The 23,010-nt window shown below is 50.7% G+C and overlaps 1 pseudogene; it reads left to right on the top strand.

The window, feature by feature from the left end:
- Window positions 1-9,259: 9,259 nt before the first annotated feature.
- LOC125519618 (uncharacterized) lies at window positions 9,260-16,766 on the top strand (annotated as a pseudogene).
- The last annotated feature ends 6,244 nt before the right edge of the window (window positions 16,767-23,010 follow it).

The raw sequence follows: 23,010 nt of genomic DNA, 5'->3' as shown, positions 1-23,010 counted from the left end.
AGGCGTCGCCGGGCCGTACTCCGTGACGCTTGTTTCTCCCAAGAGGCGTTCGATGCCTTCAACTCAGGAGACGCGTACATCCGAGCTGCTCAAAATGGTCTTGCGAGAGCCACGGACCAGTATGTAAAGGATATACGGGTAAGGAAATCTAATAATTATGTATATCAGTAGCCCCTGAGACTTGAAACAGTTGGCACAACTGATTTAAGGATCATTGTTTGCATAGGTTCTTACGGATAAGAATACCCAGTTGTCTCTAGAGCTGGAGGAGTGCAACCCAGCTTCAGGCCGCAGTTGCCGCAGTGAAGGAGTCCGAGAAGGCCCCATCAGGTAACACTTGTTTTCATTGCAAAGAATGTTGTGTATCAGGTAGTATGCGGCATGCGTGCAAATCTAACAGTAGATTCTGCAGATGACTCTTGAGTGAATCCGGAGGTCATGCGAGGGGATGAGCAACATGCTAACCGACAGCTAAAGGCTGGCGAGCGCCTGCTTACACGGGTTAGGCGGGAGAAAAACGATCTCCTGGACGCCAATACCCGGCTGGGCGTTGAACTTAAAGATGTTCGAGCCCAGCTCGCTGACTCCGTAAAGGAGAATAAGAGGCTTCAACGCGGCATTTTTCAGTATGTGCTTGAACGAACTTTTAAATAGTTTGGCGAAGAAACCGGCTGACAGAGTTATATCTGTAGGTATGCTGACGGGTCGTCCCGCGAAGGAGATGCCCGGGTCTACAAGCGATCTTATGCCAGAGCTCTCACAACTGCACGAACAAGTACGACAGGTGATGCAGGGCGTTACCCAAGCCTTGTGGCCATCCGCCTCCCTGCCAGGAGGCATGAGAGGGCTTGTAGAAAAGCTTAAGGGAGCGCGGCGGCGCTTCAGATTATGGAAGATATCAGCCTGCCGACAAGGTGCAAGGGAAGCCTGGGCCATGGTGAAGACGCGATATACCAAGGCTGACCCGAACCACATGGCCGAGGTCGGACCCATGGGGCCTGACGGGAAAGAGATCCCCGTCAGTTTGGTTTATGACTAGGTAGAATTAGCCGCAAAGTATTATCAACAGGACTGTAGGCTAGACAGCCTGTTGGATGGTATAGAAGAAGAATTTAGTCAGTCTAAGTGACTGTGTACTTCAAGTGACATATATTGTCCCTAGCCAGATTGTAAATCATTTGTTATGGCGGACCCTTTCGCTTCAACCTCCGGCCCCGACGGTCTGGAGTGTATCTGAATACCCGCTCAGTTATGTAAAAACCGGGATATGCGCGGAAACCAGGCGTAGGGGTCATAAGTGCTTGAACAAACAAGTACCGAACTAGCTATGTTATATTACATGGATAGTAAGAAACATCTTCCAGGGAGAATAGTTCCGTTAAGGGTTCCTTTCCCTGGGTACGCATGCATTAATGTGCATGTCCGGACTGCGAAAAGAGACGCAGGATATAAACTTCTGGGGGCATGTAGTACAATAAATAGAAATCATATTTTGTTCACCGATCGAATATTCCCTTAAGAACGCTAGCTTTCGGCTTCACCCAGTCTGAGATATACATCCAGCTGACCCGGCAGTAACAATCGCAGAGGTGCTCCCCTTATGCCCTAGCCGAATTAACGGGAACGTAGGGCATAAACACAAGAGCCAGGCAACCCAGCTTGGCCAAAACTTAAGTCATATCAATGCATATGGTGGTGAAAAAAGGTACATGTGAAAAGTAACACATGTGTGGGGCCTAGAGCCCGGAACGTAGCTATATTAAGCTTCTGTATAAGAAGCCCCCAGTTAGTCCTGGCAATGGGAAGCCCGGCCCGGCCGGCCTGACCCGAAAAAGCCCGACCCGGCCCGGCCCGATGCTGCCCCCGGGCCGGGCTCGGGCCTAGTTTTTGAGCCCGAAGGCCGAGCCGGGCCGAGCCCGGGCCCGTCGTTTTTCCATTTTTCTGAAGGTCGGGCTGGGCCGGCCCGAAGCTCGACGGGCTTTTATGTGCTCGGGCCGGGCTCGGGCCCAGAAACACAGGCCCGATGGCCGGGCCGGGCCGGGCCCAGGCCTGGGTTTTTTTGTGTCGGGCTTGGCTAGGCCCGGCCCGGCCCGAGGTTTGGCCAGGTATACCCCCAGGTATCGTGAGCGTAGCTAGCGCGTCAAGATTGTGTAGTCAAGACACATTTTAGCCTTTGAAGGCCTTGCAGAAAAAAGGGGGAGAAAGAGAGAAAGAAAGAAAAGACAGATAACGAATATATAAAAAATTGAAAGAGGTAAGGAGACGAACACCGCGTCTGGCACTAGGCGTAGAACCTTCGAAGTCTGCCTGCGTTCCATGGGTTTGGCTCGAGTCGATTGTCCGATGCATCCCGCAGACGGTACGCTCCACCGGTCAGAACTTGGTTAATAATGAAGGGACCTTCCCATTTGGGCTTGAGCTTGTTATTTTTCTTCTCCGGTAGGCGTAGAACGAGTTCACCAATGTTATAAGTTTTGGCCCGTACTTCTCTGCTTTGATACCTTCGAGCCTGTTGCTGATAGAATGCGGAACGGGCTTTTGCCACGTCACGCTCCTCCTCCAGGGCGTCCAAACTGTCCTGCCGATCAAGCTCGGCTTCTTTCTCTTCATACATGCGCACTCGAGGTGAGTCATGAATTATGTCGCAGGGCAGTACCGCCTCTGCGCCGTACACCATAAAAAATGATGTGTATTCGGTAGTGCGATTCGGCATGGTCCGCAACCCCCATAGTACGGAGTCGAGCTCCTCTACCAAGTGTGTATCGGATTCCTTCAAGGATCGCACTAATCTAGGTTTAATGCCGCTCATGATAAGACCATTTGCTCGCTCGACTTGACCGTTAGTTTGCGGGTGATAGACAGAAGCATAATCGAGCTTGATGCCCATGTTACTGCACCAAAGTTTTACCTCCTCGGCTGTAAAGCTCGAGCCGTTATCGGTGATGATGCTGTGGGGGACGCCATAACGGTGTACAACCCTAGATATGAAGTCTATCACTGGTTCGGATTCGGCCGTTGTAACTGGTTTGGCTTCTATCCATTTGGTGAATTTGTCCACCATGACCAATAGGTATTTTTTCTTATGGCTTCCCCCTTTAAGGGGTCCGACCATATCAAGCCCCCAGACCGCAAAGGGCCAAGTGATGGGGATTGTTTGGAGAGCGGTAGGCGGCCTATGGCTTTGGTTTGCAAAAAGCTGGCAACCGACGCAACGTTGAACGAGGTCCTGTGCGTCTGCTCGGGCCGTCGGCCAGTAGAAACCTGTACAGAAGGCCTTGCTTACAAGGGCCCGGGCTACAGCGTGGTGGCCGCCAAGTCCAGCATGAATTTCTGCCAAAAGTTTCCGTCCTTCCTCTTCGGAGATGCACCTCTAGACCGCCGCACAATGCAGCGTGCCTCGTCTGGGTCCTCGGGTAGTTCCTGCCGAGTTAGGTAGGCCAAGAATGGTTCTGTCCACGGGGCGATGACAGCCATTATCACGTGGGCAGAAGGTGTTATTTCGGTGGCAGAGCCTCCGATTATGTCAGAGTGTTCGATATTTGGTGTTGTGGCCAGGTCCGGACTATTGTTACCGGTCTCATCTTCCCATACCACGGATGGCTTAAACAGCCTTTCCAAGAAGATATTAGGTGGGACAGGGTTGCGCTTAGCGCCGATGCGGGCGAGGATATCCGCCGCCTGATTGTTTTACCGGGCCACATGGTGGAATTCAAGCCCCTCGATCCGAGCTGACATTTTGAGGACGGCATTGCGATAAGCCGCCATTTTTGGGTCCTTGGCGTCGAAGTCTCCATTTATTTGGGATATTGCGAGGTTCGAGTCCCCACGCACCTCCAGGCGTTGAATGCCCACGAAGACTGCCATCCGGAGACCATGTAACAGGGCCTCATATTCTGCTGCGTTGTTGGAGTCTGTGTATAGTATTTGGAGTATGTATTGGACTGTATCCCCAGACCAGCCAGCATTTTAGAGCCGTCAAAGTGCATAATCCAATTAGAGTACGCGCCGTACTCTTTAGGGAGTTCGGCATCTATCCATTCGGCGACGAAATCAGCCAGTACTTGTGACTTAATGGCTCGTCGTGGTTTGTATATTATGTCGAACATGAGGAGCTCAATAGCCCATTTAGCAATCCGGCCCGTGGCCTCGCGGTTGTTTATTATGTCGTTGAGTGGTACTTCAGAGGCCACCGTAATTGAGCACTCTTGAAAGTAGTGTCGTAGTTTCCGTGATGCCAATGAAGACCGCATATGCTATCTTTTGATAATATGGGTACCGTGATTTGCATGGAGTGAGGACAGTGGATACATAGTATACCGGCTTTTGAAGCGGGAACTTATGTCCGTCCATCTCTCGTTCGACGACGAGCACTGCGCTTACAACTTGGTGTGTTGCCGCTATATATAGCAGCATTGGTTCACCAACTTTAGGTGCGGCCAAGATTGGGTTTGTGGCCAAAACGGCTTTTATTTCTTCTAATCCGGCCGTGGCCGCATCCGTCCACTCGAAGTGTTCGGTGCGTCGAAGAAGGCGATAAAGAGGCAGTGCCTTTTCTCCTAATCGGGAGATGAAGCAGCCTAAGGCAGAGCATCCAGTTAGTTTCTGGATTTGCTTGAGGTCTGTTGGGATGGCCAACTGTGACAGAGCTCGGATTTTATCCGGATTTGCTTCGATTCCACTGTTGGAGACAATGAAGCATAAGAGCTTTCCGGCAGGCACGCCGAAGACACATTTTTCCGGATTGAGCTTAATGTCGTATGTTCGAAGATTGTAGACCGTGAGCCTCAAGTCGTCTATTAAGGATTCGACGCGTCTGGTTTTGATGACCATATCGTCTACGTATGCCTCCACTGTTTTGCCAATCTGTGTCTCCAAGCATGTCTAAATCATGCGTTGATAGGTTGCACCGGCGTTTTTGAGCCCGAAAGGCATGGTGTTAAAACAGAAGGGGCCGTATGGAGTGACAAATGCCGTTGCGGCTTGATCGGACTCCGCCATCTTAATTTGACGGTATCCGGAGTATGCGTCGAGGAAACACAATGAGTCGTGTCCTACTGTAGCGTCGATTATTTGATTGATGCGAGGGAGGGGGAAGGGATCCTTTGGGCAAGCCTTATTAAGGTCCTTGAAGTCGACGCATAGGCGCCAGGATTTGTCCTTCTTTGGTACCATCACCAGGTTTGCTAGCCAGTCCGGATGTTTTATTTCTCGAATGAATCCGGCCTCCAGGAACTTGGCTAGCTCCTCTCCCATGGCTTGTCGCTTAGGCTCAGAGAAGCGCCGAAGAGTTTGCTTGACCGGCTTGAATCCCTTTAGGATGTTAAGGCTATGCTCGGCTAGCCTGTGTGGGATTCCTGGCATGTCTGAAGGATGCCAGGCGAAGATGTCCTAATTCGCGCGCAAGAACTCCCATAGCGCAGCGTCTACTGTGGGGTTTAACTGTGCCCCGATGGATGTTGTTTTTGTAGGGTCCGTTGGATGGACTTGGAATTTGACTATTTCATCTATTGGTTTAAAAGAGGTGGACTTGGATCTTTTGTCAAGTATCACGTCATCCCTGTCCACTGTGGAGCGCAGTGCAGTCAATTCCTCGGCCGCGAGGGCTTCGGATAATGCCTCGAGGGCTAGTGCGGCTGTTTTATTTTCGGCGTGGAGTGCTATGTCCAGATCACTAGTTAGAGTGATGATTCCATTGGGCCCGGGCATTTTGAGCTTCATGTACCCGTAATGGGGTATAGCTTGGAAGATTGTGAATGCCTCCCGCCCTAGAAAGGCGTGGTATCCGCTATTGAATGCGGCCACTTGGAATGTGATTTCTTCGGACCTATAATTCTCCGGCGTGCCGAATACCACATCTAGTGTGATTTTCCCAGCACATCGTGCCTCCCGACCAGGGTTGATTCCTATTAAGGTCGTGCTACTTTGCTCAATGAGGCTTCTGTCTATTTTCATTTTTCGAAGAGTCTCCTCATAGATGAGGTTTAATCCGCTGCCGCCGTCCATGAGCACTTTAGTAAGTCGGAGGCCGTCCACAATTGGACTAATGACCAAGGTGGCTGGTGCTCGGGCTGTTCAGAATTTAGGTACATCACTGGCATTGAAGGTGATAGCCATATCACTCCATGGATTTATTGCTACCACGTGGCAGACTTCGGCAAGGCTGCGGAGTGCTCGCTTACGTCTATTATTTGAGGCGAAGGTCTCGAAGACTGTCAATACTGTATTGTTGTTCTCCACGGGGTGGTGCTCTACGGTATTGTTGATGAGGAGATCCTCACCGCTCTTGGCCACCTGCCGGAGTACCCCAACATGCTCTAAGGTTGTGTGTTGGCATGGTATCCGCTGTACTTGAATTTTGCATGGCCCATTAAGACATCCGTCCAATTCGGTTCCACGTCCTGTAGTGGGCTTTTGCTTCTTTGTAATTGGATCGGGTGACTTACGAGAGTGCACCCTTTTAGTTCGGACTGGGGGTTTTGTCAGAGCTGAAGGATCCCAAAATTTTGTTTGAGTTTTCCAGGCGCTTTCCATCGCACAGTACTTCCGTACTATGGCCGCCAAGTCAGCGAAGTGTGCTATGTCACGGCGACTTATAGCGTTGAGGATTCCCATGTCCGTGCAATTTTTGCAAAAGAATGAAATTGCGTCTTCCTCGCGACAGTCCTTAACCTTGCTCATTACAAGGAGGAATCTAGCCCGATAGTGGTGTACTGTCTCTTGGGGCTCTTGTCTAATATGGGAAAGATCACTTATATCTGGGTGGGTGGGTAGATTTAGTTCCGAACCCTGACATGATCTGAGACCCAGGGGCGGAGGAGTTTCCGGTCTTGGAAGCTCGGGCTCTGGGATGTTGCCCGCTAGGTCTGGCCCGCTGTCTGATTCTAGGTTCAAGGCTTGGGCCATGTCCTCCCGTATACGGGTATCCGGCTCGGAGAGCTCAGGAATCTGGACATAGTTCTTCCTCAAGATGGAGGAAGAATTGCTGAGTTGCTCCTCCACCACCGCTATCTGGTGGGTGACCGGCGGAGAGTTAATCTCCCTTTGGTCGGGTTTAAGCCCAATCCGATCATAGTCCGTGGCGACTCCCAAAGCGGCGATGCGATCCAAGAGCTCGTTCAAGGAGGAGAGCTCCATTGGATCTATCTGCTCGGCGAGTCCCGAGCCGATGCGGAGGCGGTTTTTGATGACCCGAGAGGTCATCGTCGGCGCAGCGGCCGAACGGGCGGTCATGATGAAGTCGCCTAATCGGAGAGTTTGGCCTACAGCCAGGACTCCCCCGGAAGTGATGTTGTCCTTGACAACAAGATGAGCCATCAAGCCTTATGATGACGACACAGTGGAACTCTCAATGAAAGCACCAATGTCGGTGTCAAAACTGGCAGATCTCGGATAGGGGGTCCCGAACTGTGCGTCTAAGGAGGATGGTAACAGGAGGCAGGGGACATGATGTTTACCCAGGTTCGGGCCCTCTCGATGGAGGTAATACCCTACTTCCTGCTTGATTTATCTTGATGACATGAGTATTACAAGAGTTGATCTACCACGAGATCGTAGAGGCTAAACCCTAGAAGCTAGCCTATGGTATGATTGTTGTCCTACGGACTAAACCCTCCGGTTTATATAGACACCGGAGGGGGCTAGGGTTACACAAAGTCAGTTACAAGGGAGGAGATCTACATATCCGTATTGTCAAGCTTGCCTTCCACGCCAAGGAGAGTCCCATCCGGACACGGGACGAAGTCTTCAATCTTGTATCTTCATAGTCTAACAGTCCGGCTGTCTGAGGACCGCCTAATCCAGGACTCCCTCAGCTGCGCTGCTTCCTCTCTCTTTTCCACAGATCCATGGCCACCGCGCTCAAGTTAGATCAGGCAACTGGGGTGGAGTAGTGGGGATTTTTTTGCTGCAAGTCGTCGTCGGTTGCCTCTGCATGTTCCATGTCGTTGCAACTCCGGCAATCCCTAGCTATCTTCCCATGTCGCCACTGGAAGATTTTCTCTTGTCTTCAATTTTGCTCACACGGTTTGTAGCTTTTTGAATCACTGGTAGCAGCTTTTCGACTAAATCAGTTGAATCCTTTTTAAATCACTTTCTAGTTCCAGCTTTCGTCCAAATGGATGATCTTTTTCCTTCTTTTTTCCCAAAATCACCGGTTCCAGCTTCCCCATCACCGGTTGAAGCTTTTTATTCAACGGGTCGTAGCTTTTTTTGATTTTCAGTCCAGTGCTGGAATCACTTGTTGGGGATGTTACAAGCAGGGGCATTTTTTTGCTGGAACCATGCTCTTTTTTTGCTGGAACCTGTCCCAATTTTTGCTACCACCTTTGTGTTTTATTTTGCTGGAACCAGTCTAAAAATACTACCACTGTCTCTCGATTTTGCTGGAACCACATTAATTTTTTGCTGGAACCGCCTTTTTCTTTTTATTCAACTTGACCATGGTAGTTTTTGCTGCTGAGATTTTTTGCTCCAAGTGGCTCTAATTTTTGTTGGAACCGTTCTTTTTTGTGTTTGAAACGGTGGTGCATGCCTACGGCGGCGAGCGAGGGACTGCTGCTGCAACCAGGGCGGTGAGAGAGTTGCAAATCGTCAACAAAAGGGACACTAGGACCCAAAGGAGGTCATGCTCTAATCCCAGCGGATGTGCGGCGAGCAGTGGCAAGCTGGTTGTGCCGTGACGGCGTGGCAGAGCTGTGATGCGGGTGGGGACTGAAGTGTTGTAGGATGGGTGGATGGCCACGCGCGGTGAGGCGGACAGCGCACGACGATGCAGCAGGACGCATGGGGGAAGAAGATCGGGATGAAAGGGCCGCGTTGACTTAATCTAACGGTCACACGCGGGCCAATCTGACGGTGGCTGGTCGACCGGCCCAAAGTTGGGCCGGTGCACCGGCGCAGATTACTGCCCTTAAGCTATAGAACATTTTTAATGTCGAGAGACCAGTTTAATGTAGACATAATGACAACAGTTTTTTTTTCTGTCTTTCCAGGTGCAGCTGGGGAGTTTATTTTTCACCCGATACGTGCCAGTTTTTTTGTTTTTTTGAAATACGATACGTGCGAGTTATGGTTTCTGATTAACTAGAAAACTTCCTTCGGTTGGCGCAAGTTTTACATTAATTGCTCTAGAAGTTAACGATCCAGAGCCGTTGGCGATCATGACACGTACGCACTCCTAATTGGAATCCATATTGGTAGATCGGAGCCGACCATGGAATTTTTGGATCGTGTATAAAAGGGATCAATCTGGCTCCTCGTGTGATCGGTCATGGCCGCGACGTCTCCCAAAACGTGGTCGACGCACAGGTCGGTGTTCGCCCAGGGCACGCACCGGTTCGACATCGTCGGCTACAGCGCGGCACGGGAGGCCCTCGGCGGCTCCGTCCGGTCCGGCAGCTTCAGCGCCGGCGGCTTCCTCTGGGCTATTATCCGCCGCCTCCAAGCTCCCAATCCAGCGGCCGGGCAATGTGGCCTTGCGTCGATCTCGCTGGAGCTCTCCAAGAACGACACCTCCAAGGACGTTGTCGCGATGGCTAGCCTCCGGATCGACGAAACGAATGGCACCGGCCAATTCCCGGCTGCCGTGTGGCGGAGCCACGAGGCCAAGACCTTCGGCGCTCGGTCCATGAGCGCCGTCGCCTGGGAGCTCGCCGTCCCGGAGGCGTTCCAGAACCACGAGTCATGCTACGTCATCGACGACTGCCTCACCATACATTGCACCGTGGAGGTCCTCCAGCAGCAGCTGCAGCAGCAGGATTCCACCGCCATCAAAAACTGTCTCGTCCTCGTGCCACCGGCGCCGAGCATCTGTCAGGACTTCTACAACCTTCTCAGGGAGAGGCGGTCACCGGAGCCGGACGTGACCTTCATCCTCGAGGACGACGGCACCGAGGTCCAGGCGCACAAGTTAGACAAAATAGGGTTTGGAACAATGCTCGATACCCTTGGTGGGTACGGCTGTCATAATTTATAAGAGGGAACCGTACAAATACAGGTTATGTTACAACACGTATGTCTAATATATATTTAGTCTAACACCCTCCCTCAATTTTAACTACGTCCTGAAACACTCAGAAGGTTAAGATTGCGACAACATCCTTCAAAAGAAGGCAAGGGCAAGGGTTTAGTGAAAATATCAGCAAGCTGATCCTTAGAAGAAACAAACTTAATCTGAAGGAGCTTCTGAGCAACACGTTCCCTCACAAAATGATAGTCGACTTCGATGTGCTTCGTTCGGGCATGAAATACTGGATTGGATGAAAGGTATGTGGCACCGATGTTATCACACCAAAGAACAGGTGGCTGAGTTGGGGAGACCTTCAACTCTCGAAGCAACGACTGCACCCACATGATCTCAGCTGTGGCATTAGCAACAGCTTTGTACTCAGCTTCGGTACTACTCCGAGACACCGTAGCTTGCTTGCGAGCTTGCCAGGCGATCAAGTTAGGCCCAAAGAACACAGCATGTCCCCCCGTGGATCGCCGATCATCAGGACTACCAGCCCAATCGGCATCAGAAAATGCTGAGATCAGTCCAGAACGTGCAGGCTGAAGATGGAGACCATATGAACCAGTGTGACGAACATAACGTAAGATACGCTTAACAGCTGACCAGTGAGAATCACGTGGTGCATGAAGATACTGGCACACACGGTTAACTGCAAATGATATGTCTGGTCGAGTAATGAGCAAGTACTGCAGTCCACCCACAATGCTGCGGTACTCAGTGGCATCCTCAGGAGAGAGCAAGTCACCAGCAAGAGCTGTCAGTTTGTCTGTGGCAGACATGGGAGTCGTAGCAGACTTGCACTGCAACATACCTGCACGACGCAGAAGATCCTGAGAGTACTTCTTCTAAGTAAGAGTCAAGCCACTATCAGAATGAAGAACCTCGAGGCTCAGAAAATAATGCAGTCTCCCAAGATCTTTAACAGCAAACTCAGCACCAAGAGAAGACACAAGCCGATCCGTAGCAGAAGCAGACAAACTGACAAGGATGATGTCATCAACATAGACCAGAATGTACATAGTCACCTCAGGTCGCTGAAGAATAAACAGAGACGTGTCTGCTGTAGAAGGAACAAACCCATGTGCACGAAGAGCAGCGCCAAGACGGGCATGCCACGCACGCGGGGCCTGCTTCAAACCATAGAGAGCTTTGACAAGGCGACACAAATGATGTGGCTGAGCCGGATCAACAAAACCTGGCGGCTGACGCATATAAACCTCTTCTTCCAGAACTCCATGGAGAAAGGCATTCTGAACGTCAAGCTGTCGAAGCGACCATCCGCGAGTAACAGCCAAAGAGAGAAGAACACGAATAGTAGTTGGTTTAATAACAGGACTGAATGTGTCTTCGTAATCAATGCCATACCATTGTTTGAATCCCTTGGCAACCAGGCGTGCCTTGTACCTCTCAACGGAGCCATCAGCATGTTTCTTCACCTTGAATACCCATTTAGAGTCAATGATATTGACACCAGATGGAGGTGGAACAAGACGCCAAGTGTTGTTTCTTTGAAGAGCATGAATCTCCTGCTCCATCACAGCACGCCAATGTGGGATGCCAAGCGCTGCTCGAAAATGTCGTGGTTCAGTCGTAGGGTCAGCCTCAGCATGCGCCACACAAGCCGCAAGCCATGCGACAGTGCCGTCAGTGCGCTTCTTCAGTTGGAAGATGCCACTTTTGCTGCGAGTATGGGGACGCAGGACGACAGGCGGAGATGGCGCTGGAGCTGCCACACCAGAGGAGCCACTGTCCATCAGCGGCGAGGAGGACGTGCCGGCGGGCGAGTCTGGTGGCACGATCAGGGTCGGCGAAGACAAACCGTGCGTGACCTGCGTCGACGGACCAGGCGACGAAGACTCGGTGACCTGCGAGGCCGCCGGCCCAGGGGATAGCGCCGCGGGTCCAGCCGGCCCGGCCGACAACTCCGCAGGTTCGGCCGGCCCAGGCGACAGCGGGGCCACTGGCCAAGACGACTCGGGCACCCCGTCGGATCCACGTGCATGGGGCATGCACGCGTGATCGACAGCGGGGTCAGGCGGAGTAGTGGCGGGGGCAGTCTCGTTGAGCGCCTCGCCCGGCGTAGCAGCAGCTGGCGCAGTTGTGGCCGTATCATCATCCAGAAGCTCAATTCGAGCGCCTCGTCCAGTCCCTGCACCATGGTTAGGCAACAACAGAGGAGAATATGCAGCATCCACAAATTGATCAGGCAAAACTGGAAAAGAGTGCAACTCGGTGACGGGAGTATCGGTTGGTGATGTGAGTGTGGAAAACGGGAAGACAGTCTCATCGAACACAACATCACGAGAAATGTAAACACGATTTGTCGGAATGTGAAGACACTTGTAACCTTTGTGAAGAGGACTGTATCCAAGAAACACACATTTTTTGGATCGATACTCAAGTTTATGCTTATTGTACGGACGAAGATGCGGCCAACACGCACAACCGAACACTTTGAGTAGGGAGTAATCTGGAGTTTCATTAAGCAACACTTCTAGCAGAGACTTCATGTGAAGACGTCGTGTGGGAATCCTGTTTATCAAAAAACAGGCAGTAACAAAAGCATCGCTCCAGAACCGAAACGGGACAGAGGCATGTGCAAGAAGTGTCAGGCCAGTTTCAACTATGTGACGGTGCTTGCGCTCAGCTGCACCGTTCTGCTGATGTGTATGAGGACAAGACACATCGTGTGAGATGCCAAGCTTCTGAAAGAAGGTGTTAAGGTTACGATACTCACACCCCCCCCCTCAGTCTGACTGAACATGGATAATTTTGTGCTTAAGAAATCGTTCAACATGTGCTTGAAATTGCATAAAGACATGAAACACATCAGATTTGCGCTTAATAAGATAAATCCAAGTAAAGCGACTGAAAGCATCGATGAAACTGACATAATAGTTGTGACCACTAACAGAAGTTTGGGCATAGCCCCACACGTCTGAAAACACAAGTTCAAGAGGAGCCGTGACAACACGACTTGATACAGAAAAAGGCAACTGATGACTCTTGCCTTGTTGACAGGCATCACACACTAGAAACTCCTTATTACTCGACTCAACAGGAAGACGATGACGATGAAGCACATGGCGCACAATGGGAGTAGCAGGGTGGCCAAGGCGAGAGTGCCACTGCGACGATGACACCCGAACACCACTGAAAACTTGAGAGACTCGTGGCACATCAAGCGCATATAAGCCGTCGCGAGCTCGACCACTAAGAAGAACGTCCCTCATGTCCCGGTCCTTAACAAAAAAAATGGAAAGGGTGAAACTCAACAAACACATTGTTGTCACAAGTTAATTTAGGAACCGAGAGTAAACTACGTGTGACTGAAGGAACACGAAGGACATCAAGCAGACGCAAGGTTTTAGTGGTACGTGAAAGGAGAGATGCCTGACCAACATGTGAGATGGGCATACCTGATCCATTGGCCGTGCGGACCTGATCGTGACCGGTGTAGGGCTGGCGAGTGGCCAGCTTGTCAAGCTGGCTCGTCAAATGGTCCGTAGCGCCCGTGTCCATGTACCAGGCAGGATCCACCGAGTATGAAGGAGTGAACCCGGGATCCGGTGTAGCGAGAGCAGCTTGCTTCTCATTGCCCTTCCCATTGTTTCCAATGCCAAGAAAATCTCATTTAAAGCGACGATGGCAGCGAGACGCCAAGTGCCCCTCAATGCCGCAGAGTTGACACTCAACCCCACCACCACATGCCTCGCAGTGGAGCCGCTTGCGGCCAGCCGTCTGAGGTGGAGCGGGCGGACGGGGCTGGTTGCCCGAGGTCGGCGGCGCTTTCTGCTTGGCAACGCGGGCGCCCCCGCGGAGAGCAGCGTTCGCAGAAGGACCCTCCGTGTAGACGCCAACGGAGCGGCGAGCAGCGAGCCTCTGTTCGGTGTTGAGAAGGCGTGCATAGAGATCGCGAGGCGGCATCGGCGTGTCACGTCCATTGATATTTTCAACAAGAGAATCATAGTCCTCATCAAGCCCATTGAGAATGAACGAAGTAAACTCCTCGTCACGGAGAGGCTTCCCAATAGACGACAGTGTATCAGCCAAACTTTTGACCTTGTTGAAGAAGGTCGTGACAGAGAGATCATTTTTCTTGACCTCACCCAGCTGGTTGCGAATGGCAGAGGAACAGGCTAGCGACTGCGAGGAGAAGCTGGAGTCGAGCGTGGCCCATGCGTCCCTCGACGTCGCGGCAAAGACCACCATGCCGGCCACGGAGGGAGTGAGCGAGGACTGAATGGCACCCAGAATAGCTTGATCCTGAGCGATCCACCGACGATGAGCAGGGTTGGACACCATGACGGAGCCACCAGCGGTCGAGGGCACCGGAACCATGGCCGGGGGACACGGCAGCGTGCCGTCGACATACCCCTCAAGGTAGTGACTACGCATCAGCGGCAACACCTGAGCGCGCCACAGGAGGTAGTTGTCGGCAGAGAGCTTCACCGTTACAAGATGAGCGAAGTGGAACGGTCCTGGTTTAGCCACCGGTGCGGAGAGCCGCGAGTCGTACGTCGGAGGAGCACTATATGGAATTAGCGCATCGGCCGACGGAGGCGCACGATAGTGTTGGTGATGACCATAGGGCGCCGTGGGAGATACGCCGTAGGGCTGCAGGGGCGGCGCGATGTACGGTGCAGGGGCGACGTAGGGCGCGCCATACGGAGCCTCGTAGGACACGGTGGAAGACGGAGCATACTGCGCCGGTGACGGCGCAACGTACGGCGCGGGATACGGCCCCCCGTAGGGCACCTGGACGGGGGCACCATGGGGGCCTAAAGCCGGCGGCAAATCACGAGACGGAGTCCTGCCGTAGGGCAGCGACGCAGACGTGTTGTAGAAATTCTGCGGCAGAGACGCATCACCGGAGATTAATCCATCACGGGGCTGCACACGGGAGTTTGGCTCCAGAGATGCATCATGGGCGAGCGATGGATGCATCGCGGGCGATCGGGGCGCTGGTGGACGCGAGCCCGATGCAGCCGGACGGGCCCAGGCGAGCGGCATGGAGGCCATGAAAGGCGATTCCGTCGCCAGGGTTGACGGAGGCGGCACGGCGGTGGAGGCCGACGCGGCGGCGGCGGCGGCAGAGGAGGCGGAAGCACGGCGCGGATCGAACGCGTCGTCTGATACCATGTTAGATAAAATAGGGTTTGGAACAATGCTCGATATCTTTGATGGGTACGGCTGTCATATATTTATAAAAGGGAACCGTATAAATACAAGTTATGTTACAACACGTATATCTAATATATACTTAGTCTAACATGCGGTCGCCCGTGTTTTGTGCCCAGTTCCTGCGTGGGGACATGAAGGAGCGGAGCGCGCGGCGCCTCAAGATCAGTGGCCTGACCGCCTCGGCTTTCAAAGCCATGCTCTACTTTATCTACACCGACAAGCAGCCTACACCGAACAGACGAAGATGCCTTGTGGCCATGGCACAGGACCTACTCGTGGCCGCAGATCTCTACGACCTCGAGAGGCTGAGGCTCATGTGCGAGAAGGTACTCTCTGAGAGTATCGACGTAGGCAATGTCATGACAACGCTGATGTTGGCCCAGGGCAGACATAGCTGCCAGCAGCTGGAGGCATCCTGCATCGAGTTCATGGTGTCTGACCCCGACGTGTACGACACTGTGGAGGCCACTGAGGAGTACAAGGAACTCGAAAAGACATGCCCCTCTTTTATAAACGAGATCACCAAGAAAGTAGCCAAGACCGCAGTTTCCCGCCACAGATCTCCTTCTTCCACCAACAATGGTAGCAAGATGACAACGAGAAGCGTGTCAAAGTATACCCCATCCAATGCTTGAGTGCCATGAGAAAGACGCATGGTGTGGGTCAGTACATCCGATCTGGTAGTTTTCAAGTTGGGGGTTATGAGTGGACCATAGAGGTGTTCCCTTCAGGATATAAACCGGACATCACCGATAGTATTGGTATCTTCATCAGGCCCTTCATTCATGACGATGATACAAAGGTAGAAGCATCAGTGACTTTAAAGCCCATTGACCCCACAGGTGAGTTGCCGCCGTTTCCTCGCCGTAATTTTACGCACGTCTATGCTGGCACGAACTGCGAGGGCTGGGGGTGGCCAAAGTTCATCATCGCAAAATATGCCAACACACACTACGTGGGACATGACGGCTCTTTCACCGTACAATGCCAAGTTGAGGTACCTACAGAGTCCCGCACTAGTAGCACCATCGGCGTAGGCACCGTCATGACGGTGCCACCGTCAAATATGGCATGGCATCTTGAGCAACTGTTGGTGAGGGAGGAGGGCTCGGACGTGAAGTTCCTGGTCGAGGACAGTGAGATCTGCGCCCACGGGCTTGTGATAGCGACGCGGTCACCAGTGCTACACGAGGCGGTGGAATCAGCTAGCGGCAGAGACCATGTAAGGATCGATGGAATAAGAGCCATGGCTTTCAAGGCCATGCTCCACTTCATCTACACTGACGAGTTGCCTCGTGTTGATGACCTAGTCTATATGGTCGGAGATATCACAACGATGGCCGGAGAGATGCTCGTGGCGGCATGCCGGTTCCGACTGGAGAGGATGAAGCGGCTGTGCATAAACTTGCTAGCCGAGAAGGTTACAACCGTGCTGAGTGCGCTGAACACGGCGAAGGTGGCACGACGTCGCAACTGCCCGGAGCTGGAAGAATACTGTAGGCAGTACATGTTGTTGCCACACATGACAAATAAAGTTACAGAAACTTGTATCAACCTGTTCCTAGAATCTTAACTAGCTTACCTAGAGCTATCTGCTTGTAATCTTGGTCCACCCGTAATATATTTTCGTGAAACTTGGTGCACCTGTAAAAAAATTTTATGGGAGAATTCATGATCAGCTACAAGATAGTTTCACAAAAATGTGTTGTGAATGGGCATGCCTATATGCCAGTCGCCTGAAAATAGTATTAGGGTCAGTCATTTTATTTTAAGCGCACGGGGTTGGCTCGCCTCGTCTCCGATCTGGATCAGGCTGTGGAGAAGCCTTGCGGGCGGCACGGCGCCGGTGCCGCTTGGAGATGGCAAGCTCGATAGAGGTTGAGGAGGTTATATTCCACGTTGTTATGATCGACGAGATCCTGACCGTATTCGTCCCCTCATCCATGGGCTGCATGTACGCTGCAGTCTCGGTCCTCTTGGTCAGCAAACTCATGGGCGGAGCTCTCTTCGAAGACTGGATGCCGTTGTTTCTACTGGCGTGCAGGGCTTGCTTCGTGGTCTCTCTCATTCTCGTTGTGTGCACCGCCATTTGTCGCTTCATCGTCGCCGGTGCTATCACCGCAGAGATGTGCGTGCGGCTGCTGCTGATGCCACTGGTTGCCTTCCTCGCCTACAGTCTTGCCGTCTACATATACTACCTCCACACTTCTGCTGCTCCTGCTGTTGAGATCTTCTACCAGCACGGCCAGAGATGATGATTGAGCAGGAGGAGATTGTTCTTCGGCGTTTCATGCATCATATGATCATGATTTCCTGCCGTTGAAATAGATAGAAAGATAGGGTTGGTTTCTACTTGTACTAGTCTAGTGTAAGGCCATCATTATTGCGGTTTCAGTGTAAGGCGGCCATCTCCAACCCTGGGCGTTAGGGCTGGGCGCTAGAAATTATTTCCCCTTGTACCGGCAATTCCCAGCGCCCAGCGCTGCATCGACGTAGGTGCGTCTAGGGCATGGCTCTTTTCTTCCCACAGAAGTGAGTAATGCTACATCTATGTAAAGAAAGCTACGTGTTTTACTTAGGCTGCAACGTGGATAATCAGGCTTGGAGAAGGGAGGGGTGCAAGAGGTTTTTTTAGGAAGTTTACGTAAAGTTACGTACATGTAGGATTATCGATTTTCAATCTGTGCTTGGCATTTAGCATTGGATGAGAAAGCGCCTAATACATTTTCGATTTTCCAATATTTATTCGTTCTGCAATAAAGGCTAGCATTGTAGATGCTCTAAATAGCATTTAGAATCAGAGAGACTGTTGGAAAGCGTAAGCAATTTTTTGATAAGCGTAATTCAGGACAGCAACATGACATGTGCTAGGAAAACAAATCAAAAACGAGAATTAAACGAGAATCAGTTTATCAATATACAAGTGTAGCTAGGGATGTCCACAACCATGCCTTTATTTCTAAAAGATCAGATCTATTATAAAAGTTCACCAGAAGTACAAGCCATCTCAAACATAATAAAAATTATGTCAAGATTCTGAGACCACCGAACGACCACTATCGCCGTTAGAACGAGCCACTGACACGTCCCTGTTGCTGCTGCCCTATCAGAGCTGGCTTTGCCTTGTCGATGAAAGTAGAGAAGTCTTCGTGCATGTGGCCTTAAGGACTGGCACCCTGGAGCCGTAGTCGTCGTCGCTGAAGCCTTACATGGATCTGAAGCACCTGACACCAAATCAAACAAAATGACAAAAACCCTGACCTCACCACCTCAGGCAGATGACAGAAATATACGTTGGAGCTCCGTCGACTACGTCTAGACAGACATAGTCGAAAGGGATCAGAGAAGGAAGAGAAACTCGAACAAAACGTGCCGCCATCCGTCCTAGCACCGCACCAGAGAGGAGTAAAAACCTTAACTTAAACTACTAACCGGAGCGAAGGCATCAGGATTCCGCTCACCGCCATGGACCGTTGGAGCGGCAGGCAGAGGGGAGACTAATCCACAAGCTTGCCAATGAATTTCGGAAGGATGAATTTACCCTAGCCGTTTAGAATTAGAGGAGTTTTTCCCTTGATTGATAGAAGTTATATTATCCGTAGTACTATTGTAATCATGCATGTCCTAATCAGGCAAGGACCTCACCGGTTGCTCCAGCCTGAATAACCCTGTTATCGTTTGGAGTAAAACCTGAATCGTTTGATAATGTACACAAATGAATATCTCACACGTTAAATACTAGAGTTTTGAAATGAAAAATAGATGTACATACAGTTTTTCTCACACCTCCACACGTCCATATATGGGTGGTAAAAATTCGTCCAGAACCATTCCTACTTACGCTATTTGTCAACGACTGCCATGATGATGTTGGTTTGCAGTTTCAAGCTGCAGGCTAATTACAACTAGGAATATATTTTCATGGCTTGTAGCCGTGATAGCAGGTCAACCTCTAATAACGAAGAGTTGTCCAAATTCTCTTGACAACGCATCTTCTTTGTCTTCACATCTAGAATGACGAGTTGAAATTTTACACGCAGCAACACCACACCACTCCTCTCCACGCAGTACACGAACTCAATGAACTCATGACCACGGCCCATCATAGCATGGATGTTAGGATCCAACAACTGCAGCTTCTCCTCGACGTCGATTAAGGCCTCTGTCTCCCAACCACCATCCACTGATGACATTTGTAGCCACATAGATATCTTGAACTTGTCTGCAGCCAACAACCGCAGCCTCCCGTCCGGCGACTTACCTAGCCCCAGGTGGCCCTTGCTAATGTAGCGGGCGGTAATGTGTGAAAGCTTCACCATGCTTGCCTTCGTTGTGAGAACATCATATTTAAGGATTCCTTTGTAATCCTGAAGAAGCCAATGGATGACGCCACCGTGAAGAACTACTGCGTCACTGTCGTCGATGATCATCCCCGATGGAAAACCGACACCCACATGTTCGATGAAAGGTCCCCAGCCGGTGCCATACGACGTGGCAGTTCTAATCATCGTAGAGTGTCCCTAGTAGCAACTGACCTTGGCAACCAATAGCATGAAGGAGGAGTGGCAGATGAAGAAGGAGCGGCGGATGCCATCTGCGGGGTTAAGCACGGAGAACGATTGTTTGCCTCTGTACATGTAGTTTGCGCAGACGTTCCGTGGATCAGAGAGGAAGGTGTGTTCACCGATCATAGGGTTATACACACATAGGTCGGACTTAGGCTCATCTCTGTAGACACAGTAGCGGAGGAGGACGACGAGGCTAGTGCGCGAAGTTTGGGCATCGTATTGGCGGAGTAGGTTTTTGGCCTTGGCTTGGCGTGAAACAAAGGGGGCCAGGTGGTTGTCACAGAAGGATGTGGCAGCGAGCGTGTCTGGGGCTGGCGTCGAGGAAAATAACACCTATGGTTTATGAGGTAAACGAGGAGGCAGGAGGGCACGACGCCTCCTTGCCAGGTGACGCGATGGAGGAAGGAGGGTTCAAGGATGTCGTGGCGGAGGAGCTTGCAGGTTGCGGCGCAGCAGACGAGGGTGGAGGTGTCGGAGCGTGCGACGATCTCAAGCACGAGATCCGTCGGGAGCGTCGACGGTGTTGGTAAGGCCATGGCACGGTCGTGTACGAGGCTTGATCGCTTGCGTGGGTTGCGTCCGACTGATATTTTTTTTTTTTTGCGTCCGACTGATATAGATGCATAATTTATATGCGGCGGTCAAAGGAGGTGGATTGAGAAACGCAACCATCGAGTCAGACTCGATCACCTTTTGCTTTTAAATAAAAGAAGTCACGTAGAATCTGAATTTATTAGTACTCTATATATCTATGTCTGAGCCCTCTGCAGCGACTCGCATCTTTCTCTGCCGGCCAAAGGAAATAAGGCAAGCTGAAGGTTGTCCAGCTTATCAGCTGGTAGCTAATTCCGTTGTCGATCTATTTGGTTTGCATCGCAGCCGGAGATAGACGCGCCTGCAAGCGTTCATAGCTGGCTACTTCCAACTCACACACATAAAGAACCGATGGTGCCAGGACAAAACAACATATGTGCGCTGGACGTGTTGGACGCTTCCGGCAGACCAGTACGTCCATGGTCTCGATCGGGCTGGCTTGTTCGATTTGGATACGACGCGGGTCCATGTTCAGCCACAAAACTACGTTTGGAACTCGATCTGCCGATGCTCCCGCCGGATCTCCTGCTTGAGATCGTGGCACGCACCGACGACTTTGTCACGTTCGTCCGATGTGCCATCATCTGTAAGCATCTTCGCCGAGACATCCTCAATCCGTTGTTCGTCCGCCGCTTCCACCATGCTTGTCCAATGCTCCTACGACGAGCAGCCCCTGAATCAGGTCCACCCGGACACATCTGCAGCCGTGCACTTCTGCCACGACAACCTCTCGCTCTGCATGTCACGACAGGACACCAACCACTTTGGCCTGTATTTGTTTGAATGAAAGGGGTTTCCCCCTGCCCCATTCTATTAATGAAGCAAAGCCGGACTCCAGTTGTTCAACAAACTAGCAAAGAGCAACCATACCACAACTCCAGGGGGACAAAGCACCCCGACACATAAATACTGGGTTCAACTACAATTATTACAGACCAGGAAGCAAAGGAAGCCTGAGAAATAAACTAGAAGCTAGGTTCCAGCCGAGACATCCTCATCCTGGCCTTCATGATCACACCTGTGCGATCCGCATCACTTTCCCATGGCGCTTGTTCAGCAGACGGATGCATCGCTGCAACAGCTTCGCCTGAGTGTCGTCGCAAAGAATATTCCATTGATGCAGATGAGAACTTAGTTTTGCTAGGACACATTTGGCATCTCTCCAGGTACGCCCCTCAAAACAAAAGTCGTTTCTTAGCTTCCAGATGATCCATAAGGAGGCAGCCACTGTCAGGTTAAGTATGGGTTTATTCTCATAATTTCGCCATAAGGCACAAACATCATCAAAGCTAGAAATTCATGGCCAATTAAAATATTCAGAGATAAAATCCCAAATATGTTTTGCAACCACACACTCAAAGAATAAGTGATGGACAACTTCATTTTCACAACAAAATAGGCAGGATAAACCTTCCACATGTCTCCTTTTACCCAAATTATCCTGGGTAAGTATTTTGTAATGAACACACAACCACAAAAACACATGAATTTTTTGTGGGCAGATAACTTTCCAGGGTTTGTCACCCACAACAGAGAACACACCTCCAAAGTTGATTTGTTTATAGAATGATTTCACTGGAAAAAACCATTTGGTTCCAAAGTCCAAATGGGAGAACCAAGCATCTCTCAATTGAGATGTTTTGACCAAATCAATCAAACTGTTGCAGCTGTCAAGACCTGCTTCATCAACACATCTCCTAAAAGTCAGTTTCAGAGTTACACCATCCCAAACTTGTGCCACTGAGCACTCACTTTGGTTATAAATGCAAAACAAGTCCCAAAATTGTGTTTTTAGGGAATAGACCCCGACCCAAGTGTCATGCCAGAAGCTGATATTCTCTCCATTCCCTAATTTTCATTTGTAAAAGTTCTTGGCAGCAGCAAAAAGCCCAGGTGGCACTCTTCCAAAAGGTAGAGCCCACACCATTTTTAGACCACAGAATATTAGGTTCATTAATGTCATACTTTTAAGAAATAACCTTTTTCCACTCACTGTCTTTACTGTCAAAATATCTTTTTGCCCAGTTGGCCAGAAGTGCCATGTTAAATTCCCTAATGATAGGGACACCCAATCCCCCAAATTTTCTTCTTCTTAGAGATAATCCCGCAGCTAGCTAGATGGTATTTATGGTGGTTATCCATGTCTCCCCAGAAAAAATGGACCATCTGGGAGTTAATGGCATTAATAGCCCACTTCGGGAATTTAATCATGGACATCAAATATGCAGGAATACTGGTAATGCAGGCACACAGTAGAATAATTTTTCCTTTGTAGGTAAGGTATCTCCCCAACTAGCCAGAAATGTTTCTATAATCCTATCAATGATAGGTTGTAAGTCCTCTTTCCTGAGGTTGTCATAGTACAGAGGCACTCCCAGGTACTTGATTGGAAAATCTCCCAGTTTGCGGCAAATAATTTGGGCAAATTCTTTTGCCACTTCCTCCTCCACATTAATGGTAAGTAAGTCACTCTTATGGAAATTAATTTTCATACCCGAAAGATTTTCAAAACAGGACATGAGCCATTTAAAGTTTCTGGCTTTGTCGGCTGAATTTCCTAAAAACAGGATGGTGTCATCAGTGTATTGCAAGCTGACAACACCTCCATGATTAGGTTGAGGCAGAAGCCCCAAAATCAAGCCTTGATTAGTAGCT

Source organism: Triticum urartu, chromosome 7A (genome assembly GCF_056163025.1).
Source record: "Triticum urartu cultivar PI428250 chromosome 7A, HENAU_Tu73, whole genome shotgun sequence".
NCBI lineage: Eukaryota > Viridiplantae > Streptophyta > Magnoliopsida > Poales > Poaceae > Triticum > Triticum urartu.
This window is presented reverse-complemented; position numbering and strand designations above follow the sequence as displayed.